This window comes from Bubalus kerabau, chromosome 5 (genome assembly GCF_029407905.1).
Source record: "Bubalus kerabau isolate K-KA32 ecotype Philippines breed swamp buffalo chromosome 5, PCC_UOA_SB_1v2, whole genome shotgun sequence".
NCBI classification, from domain to species: Eukaryota; Metazoa; Chordata; class Mammalia; order Artiodactyla; family Bovidae; genus Bubalus; species Bubalus kerabau.
The window spans coordinates 110,047,683-110,057,581 of NC_073628.1; positions in this window are offsets into that span (position 1 = coordinate 110,047,683).

Consider the following 9,899-nt stretch of genomic DNA (forward strand, 5'->3'; position numbering starts at 1 on the left):
GTTTTTTTTACTTTTTTTTTTTTTTACTGTGATGACATTTGCACTGTCACAAAAACAATGGTAGATAAAACTGCTGAGGTATTAGCATAATTCAAAGGCTACTACTAATTATTCACCACCATCCACTTAGAGTTCAAAAGACAGAAAGTCAATTGCATCTAAGAAATTTCAACCTTTGGATATATGAAATGTTTCTGCTAATACCAAAACACAGTGATTGTCAAAAGAAAAATCTTGTGTGATTGTCTTGAGTTACAAGCTTAACAAGCCACTTCTTTTTGAAAGGATGACATGGTTATTCAGATGTGTTGGTAGACATTTCCTGGAAAATGAACAAAGTGAGGCTGTTACTTCAAGGAAAACAACTGACAACATTTATCATCAATAATAAAATTCAAGTTTTCAAGAGAAATTTTGGGGACAGTTGTATGGACCCACTGTGGTGGTTAATTTTGTGTCAAATTTGACTTGGATAACGGATGCCCAGATAGCTGGTAAAACATTTTTTCTTGTTGTCTGTGAAGATGTTTCTAGATTAGCATTTGATTCAGTAGACCGAGTAGACTTCCACACTCACCAAGGTGGGTGGGAATCATGAAATCCATTTCAGGCCATACTGAACAAAAAAGCAAAAGAGGGCAGAATTCTCTATCGCATGAGCTGGGATGTCGATCTTTTCCTGCCCTTGAACATCAGAGCTACTAGTTCTCAGGCCCCTAGACTTGGACTCCTTATACTGCTGGCTTTTCTTGGTTCTTCAGCTTGCAGAGGCAGACTGTGGGACTGCTTAGCCTCCAGGACTGCATGCACCAATGCCCATAATAAATCGATAGATAGAGACAGATGACAGATAGAGACAGAGATATCAATCCTGTTGATCCTATTTCTCTGGAGAACCCTGAATGATACAATTACTATAAACTTGGATTCAACCAAACTCAACAGTATAATGCTGTAGTCTTTACTATCGAAAAAAAATCTACATATAAGTGAAAGTGTTAAGTTGCTCAGTTGTGTCCAACTCAGGTTCAACAAATCCATGAATGTCCATGTACCTACCATTCAGCTTCAAAAATTAATACTTTGCTGATCTTGTTTTACTATTCCCTCCCACTCTCACTTCTCCCACCACCACTGGAGAATTTTAAAGCAAATTCCAGGCATCATATTATTTCTCATACTTGAATATTTAGCAGGTAAGATCTACTTACAATAATACTATCACATCTGATAAAATTAACAATTCCTTAACATCCCTAATACCCAGTCCATATTAAAATTTCCCTAATTACCATTTATCTCTACAATTATACCCTGGAGTTTTCTTTTTTCCTGTCCTTCCATTTACTCATCTGGTTAAATTGCTCTTTTGTTTCTTTGCTCAATCATTTTTTGAAATTCTTCTTTAGCCTCTGTAGTCTCTATTCTATGTATATGTGTGTATCCCCCATTGTAAAAGTAGTCAAACCTCTATTTCTCTATAAAAATATCTAAATATTTGTAAATACTTCATAAGCATTCTATTGCATCAATCAGGGCATATGTAATATCTAAACAGCCCACTATGTCCCTTATAACATTACTGTCACCCACTTATATATAGACCTCCATAAATAAATGTTTATATGTATATATACATATATATAACATTTATATTACATATATTACATAGACACATAATAAAATATATTGTTGCATTATTATTTTGAACACAGTCATATCAATTCAGAAATAAGAAAAATAAACTATTTTGCCTTCACTTATTCCTTCTTTGATGCTCTTACTTTACACAGATCCAAGTTTTTATCTATATTATTTTCTTTCTCTCTGAAGAACTTCTTTTAACATTTCTTGCAAGAAAGGTCTACTGATGACAAATTTCAACTTTTATTTGTCCAGAAAAATATTTGCATCTCCTTCACTTTTGAAGATAATTTCACAGAATTCTAGGTTGGTGGTTTTTTCCTTTAAACACTCCACAGTCTTGTTTGCATGGTTTCTGAGAAGTCAGATATAATTCTTATCTTTGTTCCTCTATAGGAAAGGTGTTTTCTTCCCTTTAGCTTCTTCCAGGATTTTATCTTTGATTTTTCTGTAGTTTGAATATTATATGCCTCAATACAGTTGTGCTGTTTTTTGTTTGTTTTTCAATTCTGTTTGGTGTCCTCTGGGCTTCCTCTATCTGTGGTTTGGTGTCTGGCATTAATTTGAGGAAATCCTCAGTCATTATTGTTTCCCATATTTTGTCTTTCTCTCTCCTGGTATTCTCATTGTATGTTAACAGTTGACCCTTTAGCAACAACACAGGGGGTTAGGGACACCAACCCTCTGCACAGTTGAAAACTGGCCAACTTATAGTTGGCTCTCCATATACACAATTCCTCCATATCCATGTATTTGCCATTCCACATTTGCAGATTCAACCAACCTTGTATCATGTAGTACTACAATATTTACTACTGAAAAAAATCTGTGTGTAAGTGAACCACTGTAGTTCAAACCCATGCTGTTCAGTCAACTGCATGTTAGACCTTTAACAATTGTCCCACGGACCTTGAATGTTGGTTGGTTTGTTTTTTCAATCTTTGTTCTCTTTGCTTTTCAAGGATTCTACTGATATATTCTTTAGCTCAGAGATTTTTTACTCAGCTGTATCATCTACTAATAAGCTCACCAAAGGCATTCTTCATTTCTGCTACAATCTTTTCTATCTTTAGCATTGCTTCTTGGTTCTTAGGATTTCCATTTTTCTGCTTACACTGCCCATCTGTTCTTGCATGGAAATACTTTATCCACTGGATCCCTTAACATATTAATCATGATTGTTTTAAACTCTGATAATCCTAACATCTACCATGTCTGTTCCTTCAAATTGCTGTGTTTGTTTTTTATGTTTTTCATTTTTGCCTTTTGGCATACCTTGTAATTTTTTTCTTGATAGTCAGACATGATGAACCAGGTAAATGAAACGGCTATTAATATAAAAAGGCTTTTAGTAATGTGGTAGTGAGGTACTGGGAGAAGGGAAATGCTGTACAGTTCTGTGATTAGGTCTCAGCCTTGTAGCGAGCCTATGTTTATGGACTGTGAACTTCACACAAGTTTCTCAGTTTTTTGTCCCGGCTGAGGTGGGAGAAGATGGCTAGAGTAGGCTAGTGTTAGATATTTCCCTTTCCCCAGGTCAGTTGGGCTCTGCTTAACTAATCTCCCCTGAGGGCAGACTTTGTTAAGAAAAACCAAGTGCTCTGATATATTTCAAAATGTTCTTTTTCCCTCCCCTCTACCAGAAACCTAAGAGAATTTTTCTCCGATATTTACTGTGAAAACCTGGTTGAGCTCCTGGAGGTAAATCTCACAATACTGTGAGGGCTCCCCTATGACCAAGTGCCCCTGGAGTTCTGAGGTTTATCCACACTGAGGCTCCAGAAATTCCATTATAATTCAGGTTTTCTGACCCAGGCACTGGTTCCACACTGGTTTTTGCTCATGAGTTGCTGCTCCTGCAAGCCATAACTCCCTGTATTGGCCTGTTTGTCTCCCCAAACTTGGGGCAGCTGTTTGTTCTGTCCTCCCACTTCTAACAGATCCAAGAATAGTTCATTTTTCCATCTGTTGATCTAATGACTTGTTAGGACAGAGTGGCAACTTTCAGGATCCTTACATGCAGAAATGAAAACCAGAAATGAAAGGTGTGGTTTTAAGTTAAAAAAATAGTAAGTCATGAATCATCTCAATAGATGCAAAAAAATAATCTGACAAGATCCACCATCCATTCATAACTTAAAACAAACAAACAAAAAAAAAACCTTCAGGAGGAATTCCCTGGTGGTACAGTGGCTAAGACTCCAAGTTTTCATTGCTGAAGGAACGGATTCAATCCCTCGTTGGGGAACTAAGAGCCCACAAGCCATGCAGCAAGGCCAAAAAAAAAACAAAAAAAACCTTAAATGAAGTAGGAATAGAAAAGAACTTCTTTAACCTGATAAAGGGATTCTATGAAAAACCTAGGAAGCAACCTAGATGTCCATCCACAGATGAACAGATAAAGAAGATGTGGTACATGTATCAGTGGACTATTACTCAGCCATAAAAAGTAATAAATTTTGAGTCAGTTTTAGTGAGGTGGATGAACCTACAGCCTGTTATATAGAGTGAAGTCAGAAAGAGGAAAACAAGTGTCATACATTAATGCATATATATGGAATCTAGAAAAATGGTATTGATGAACTTATTTACAGGGGAGAAATGGAGATGCAGATGTAGAGAATGGACTTGCAGACAAAGTGGGAGGAGAGAGTGGGATGAATGGAGAAAGTAGTATTAACATATATACACTATCATGTGTAAATCAGATAGAAGAGAAGTTCCTATATAACACAGGGAGCCCAGCCTGGCACTCTGTTATGACCTAGAGGGGTGAGAATAGGGCGAGGGGAGGGAGGTTCAAGAGGGAGGGTATATATGTATAATTATGGCTGATTTGCATTGTTGTATGGCAGAAAATGGAGAAGGAAATGGCAACCCACTCCAGTGTTCTTGCCTGGAGAATCCCAGGGACAGGGGAGCCTGGTGGGCTGCCGTCTATGGGGTTGCACAGAGTCGGACACGACTGAAGCGACTTAGCAGCAGTATGGCAGAAAATAACACAACATTGTAAAGCATTTTCCTCCAATTTAAAAACATGTATTAAAAAAAGATGCAATGTCCACTGGTCAAATACAACTATTCACTTAAATTAAAAAAATAGAAAAAAGAAAAAGACAGAAACCTACAGCTAACATCATATGTAATGGTGAAATATGCTTTCTCACTAAGATGAGGTACAAGACTGTGGACTTCCCTGGCGGCACACTGGATAAGAATCCACTTGCCAATGCAGGTGACACAGGTTCAGGTTTGGAGAGCAGCTGAGCCCATGCAACACAACTACTAAGGCCGCACTCTAGAGCCCTTAAACTGCAACTACTAAAACCTGCAGCCTAGAGCCTGCGCTCCACAAGAGGCACCACTGCAGTGAGAAGCATGCACACCACAACTAGAGCGTAGGCCCTGCTCTCCAACTAGACAAAGCCCACGCGCAGCAACAAAGAGCCAGTGCAGCCAAAAATAAATAAATAAAAATAAATTTTAAAAAAGACAAGACTGTACATTCTCATTACTTCTATTTGCCATTGGACTAGAAATTCTATCCACAGCAATTTGGCAAGAAAAAGAACTAAAAGGCATTAAGAAGTAAAACTGTGGAGAAGGCAATGGCACCCCACTCCAGTACTCTTGCCTGGAAAATCCCACGGACGGAGGAGCCTGGTATGTTGCAGTCCATGGGGTCGCTGGGAGTCGGACACGACTGAGCAACTTCCCTTTCACTTTTCACTTTCATGCATTGGAGAAGGAAATGGCAACCCACTCCAGTGTTCTTGCCTGGAGAATCCCAGGGACGGAGGAGCCTGGTAGGCTGCAGTCTATGGGGTCGCACAGAGTCGGACACGACCGAAGCGACTTAGCAGCAGTCTGCTGTCCTCACTTAACACAGGTAAAGAGCAGTACGTAGTGACCAGCCAAGACCTCAGCCCCTGGCTCTAACAGCCAGGGAGTTTGTAGTTGAGGATGCAGTTTGTGTCCAGAAGAGGGAGGGTACATGCCCAGTAAATATTTGTTAAATGAATTCCATTCAGAGAGAAGGTGCAAATAAAGGTTACCTTTCTGGGAAAAAAAAAAAAAAAAAAAGAAGTAAAACTGTCATTATTCACAAAAGACATACTCATATATAGAAAATCTGAGGAAATTCACCGAAAAAACTACTAGAATAAACAAGTTCAGCAAGATCACAGGATACAAGAACAAGACACTAAATCAATTACATTTCTACACATTAGCAACAAACAATTCAAAATTGAAATTAAGAAAACAATTCCATTCTCAATAGCACGAAGAAACAATTTAGAAATAAATTTAACAAAAAAGTGCAATACTTGGACACTGAAAATGATAAAACACTGTAGAATAAAATCTTGAAAGGTTTAAATAAATGGAAAGGTAGCCCATGTTCATAGATTAGAAAACTTAGTACCATTATGACGGCAATGCTCTCCAAATTAATCTACAGATTCAAAGCTATTACTATCAAAATCCCAGCTTTTTTACAATGATTGACCAGCTGATCCTAAAATTCTTATGACAATGTAAAAAAACAAGAACCAAAACAATCTTGGAAAAAGAACAAAGCTAGAAGACTCACCTTCTTGATTTCAACAGACTACAAAGCTACAGTAACCAAGACAGTGTGGTACTGGCATAGGGATTATTTAGATCGATGAAATAAGTTTGAAAGTCCAGAAATAAACCCAAACGTTTATGGTCAATTGATTTTTAAGAAAGGTAACAGATAATTCAATAGGAAAACAATAGTCTTTTCAGTAAATGGTACTGGAACAAATGAATATTCATATGCAAAATGATTAATTTGAATGCTTACCTCACACTATACATAAAAACTCAAAATGTATTACAGATCTAAATTTAAGAGCCAAAGTTATAAAATTCTTATAAGAAAACATAGGAATAAATCTTTGGGACCTTGAACTAAGCAATGATTTCTTAGATACCACACCTAAAGCACAAAATAAAAAAGGAAAAAAAATTGACAAATTGGGATTCTTCAAAATTTAAAATTTCTCCACTTCAAAAATAAATGAGTTCTGTTATTTCCAATTCAAAGTTAACACTATAGTTTCTACTTAACTTGATTTTATAATTGTGTTAAATTATACACTTGTACACTGAAAATCTTGGTTTCTAACATTGTTATAATTACATATATTTTATTATGAATAGTGATAAAATAACAATGTTGTTGTTGTTTAGTTGCTAAATTATGTCCAGCTGTGTGACCCCATGGATTGTAGCCTGCCAGGCTCTTCTCTCCATGGGATTTTCTGGGCAAGGATACTGGAGAGGGTTGCCATTCATTCTCCAGGGGATCTTTCTAACCCAGGGATTGAACACATGTCACCTGCATTGCAGGTGGATTCTTTACTAAGCCACCTGTGAATATTGGTATAACAATACTGATATTATTAATAATAAGGTAACTGAATGCAATTTAAGATTCCTTTGCAAAACAAAACAAACAAAAAAAAAGATTCCTTTGCTAGGAATCTTTTCCTAGGATATAGCGCACTCAAATGTATAGTCAAAATACAAGGATTTAGAGATACTAAAAATAACTCTTTGTATCTTTATGGCCTAAACATCATATAGTTAGGTTCATTTTCAAGTTTTAAGGATTTTTTTTCATTTTGATCTAATTTTGTTTTGTAATTATATAAAACACTTAGATGGTTCCAAACTACAAACAAGGAATATTCAGAAAACTTCTAAATTTATTCCTGTCCCCTCTCTACCCAGTTGGTTCCCCTCATTCCACTAGCAATGACTTTTACTAGTTTTTGGTTTATCCTTCCACTGTTTCTGAAAATGGAAGGAAATACACACACATACTCATATTCCCCACCCCATTCCTTCCATAAAAGCATACGATACACTCTGTCCTCATCTTGTTCTTTCACATAACTATATCCTAGAGATAACTCCAGTACTCTTGCCTGGAAAATCCCATGGACAGAGGAGCCTGGAAGGCTGCAGTCCATGGGGTCACTAAGAGTCGGACACAACTAAATGACTTAACTTTCACTTTTCACTTTCATGCATTGGAGAAGGAAATGGCAACCTACTCCAGTGTTCTTGCCTTGAGAATCCCAGGGACAGGGGAGCCTGGTGGGCTGCTGTCTATGGGGTCACACAGAGTCAGACATGACTGAAGCGACTCAGCAGCAGAAGCAGAGACAACTCCATGGCAATATTAGCTATCTTCCTCAAACCCTTTTGTAACTACATAGTAGTAATTCACTATGCAGACGTAGCATAATTTATTCAAACAATCCCTCTCTGATGAGCATTTGGATTTTTTTTTAGTCTTGCTATTACATATACTGTTGTAATAAATAGCCTCATTCCCACTTCAATTTGTATTTTTGCTAGTGAATTTTGGAGACAGAATCCCACAGTGGGATTGCTAGCCAAAAGGTAAATCATACATAATTTTGCTAGATACTGCTAACTTCCCCATGAGGCAGCACCATTTCTAGCAAACTTTTTTCCCTTTTCCACTCTTGCGTACCTACAACTCTTTCTCCATTATATCTTATAAAATCTTGTAGGATACAAATTGGGTCACATTAACTCTTCTGCTTAAAACATCAGTGGCTCTCCATTGCATTTAGAATAAAATCCACTTCCTTCACAGTACCAGTAAAAACGTAAATGATGTGTATCCCTCTTCTATCACTTAGAATTAGGTTTGGACTATAGGCAAGAGAACCAAAGTAACAAGAACTTAACCAAGATAGAAGTTTACATCTCTGATACATAAGTCTGGATAAAGATCATCCAAGGATGGCACTGGGGTTCAGCTTCAAGAAGTTCTCAGGAGGACTTTCCTGGTGGTCCAGGGGATAAGAATCTGCCTTCCGATGCAGGGGACTGGGATCCCTGGTTGGGAAACTACGACCCTACACAGCTCAGGGAAACTGAGGCCGCATGCCACAACTGGAGAAGCCCTCATGACTAGAAACGTTTGTGTGCTGCAAAGAAGAGCCCACAGACCTCAACCAAGACTCAGCATATGTGTATGTGTGCTCGGTCATTTCTGACTCTTTGCAACCCCATGGAGTACAGCCTGCCAGGCTCCTCTGTCCATGGAATTTTCCAGGCAAGAATGCTGGAGTGGGTTGCCATTTTCTCCTCCAGGGGATCTTCCAGATCCAGAGATCAAACTCGTGTCTCCTGAATTGACAGGCAGATTCTTTACCACTGAGCCATCTGGGAAGGCCCAAGACCAAGCATAGCCAAAAAAAAGTCCTCAGGGCACAAACTCCTTCCAGGCCATACTCTGCCATCCCTATGACCTGACACTCACCCTAATGACCTAAAAAAGCAGCTAGAGAACCAGTCATTATATGCATTCCAAACAGCAAAAGTGGAAGAAAAATAAGAAAAGGGCAAGGGGTGCATGCCTGTTTACTAAGCTCCTAGAAGATCTATATGACACTTGCATTTTTATGCCATAGGTCAGAACTCAAGTCATTTGACTATAGCTACCTGAGAAAAGCTAAAAATGTCATCTTTATACTGGGCAGCCACATGCCCAGGTGAAAACTGGGAGACATAACACCATTGCCTAAGTAAGTCTCTGATGAACACTCTTTAGTTTCATCCCATGCTGCTCCACCCAAACTCCCCACGCTACGGCCACACAGACTTCCTTCATTCCTCAAAGAAGCCAAGCTCTTACCTTTCTCAAGGCCTTTGCACTTGCAGTTTCACCTGTCTAGCACACACTTCCTCAGATCTTCATACAGCTGGTTCTCTCTCATCATTTAGGACTCAGCTCAATGTCCTCATAGAGACATTGTTTGACAACTGTATATAAAATAGGCCCCATCCCAGTCACTCTTCTTATTGCACTGCTTTATTTATAGCATTTATCTGTACCTGAATTTATTTATTTTTTGCCTTCCTCTCCTTGAATATAATTTTCATAAGCCAGGGCTCTTTTTTATGCTCACTACTAAATCTCTTATAACCCAATACAATTCTAAGTACAGAGTAGGAGCTTAATATTAGTTGAATCAAAAAATGTCTGACTCCAAAGCCCATGCTTGTTTCACTACCTCTGCTGTTCCTAGTATACGTGAAACAATAACCCATTCCAGAAGTTAGTCTTTGCTTTTTAATCACAGCCTATTAAAGTTATTTTCTTTCCGAGAAGATTTTAAAAAACATTTTTTCTTAAGTTAAACAAACTGTTCCTCTGCTCAGTGAGTAAAAAGCAGTTTTAG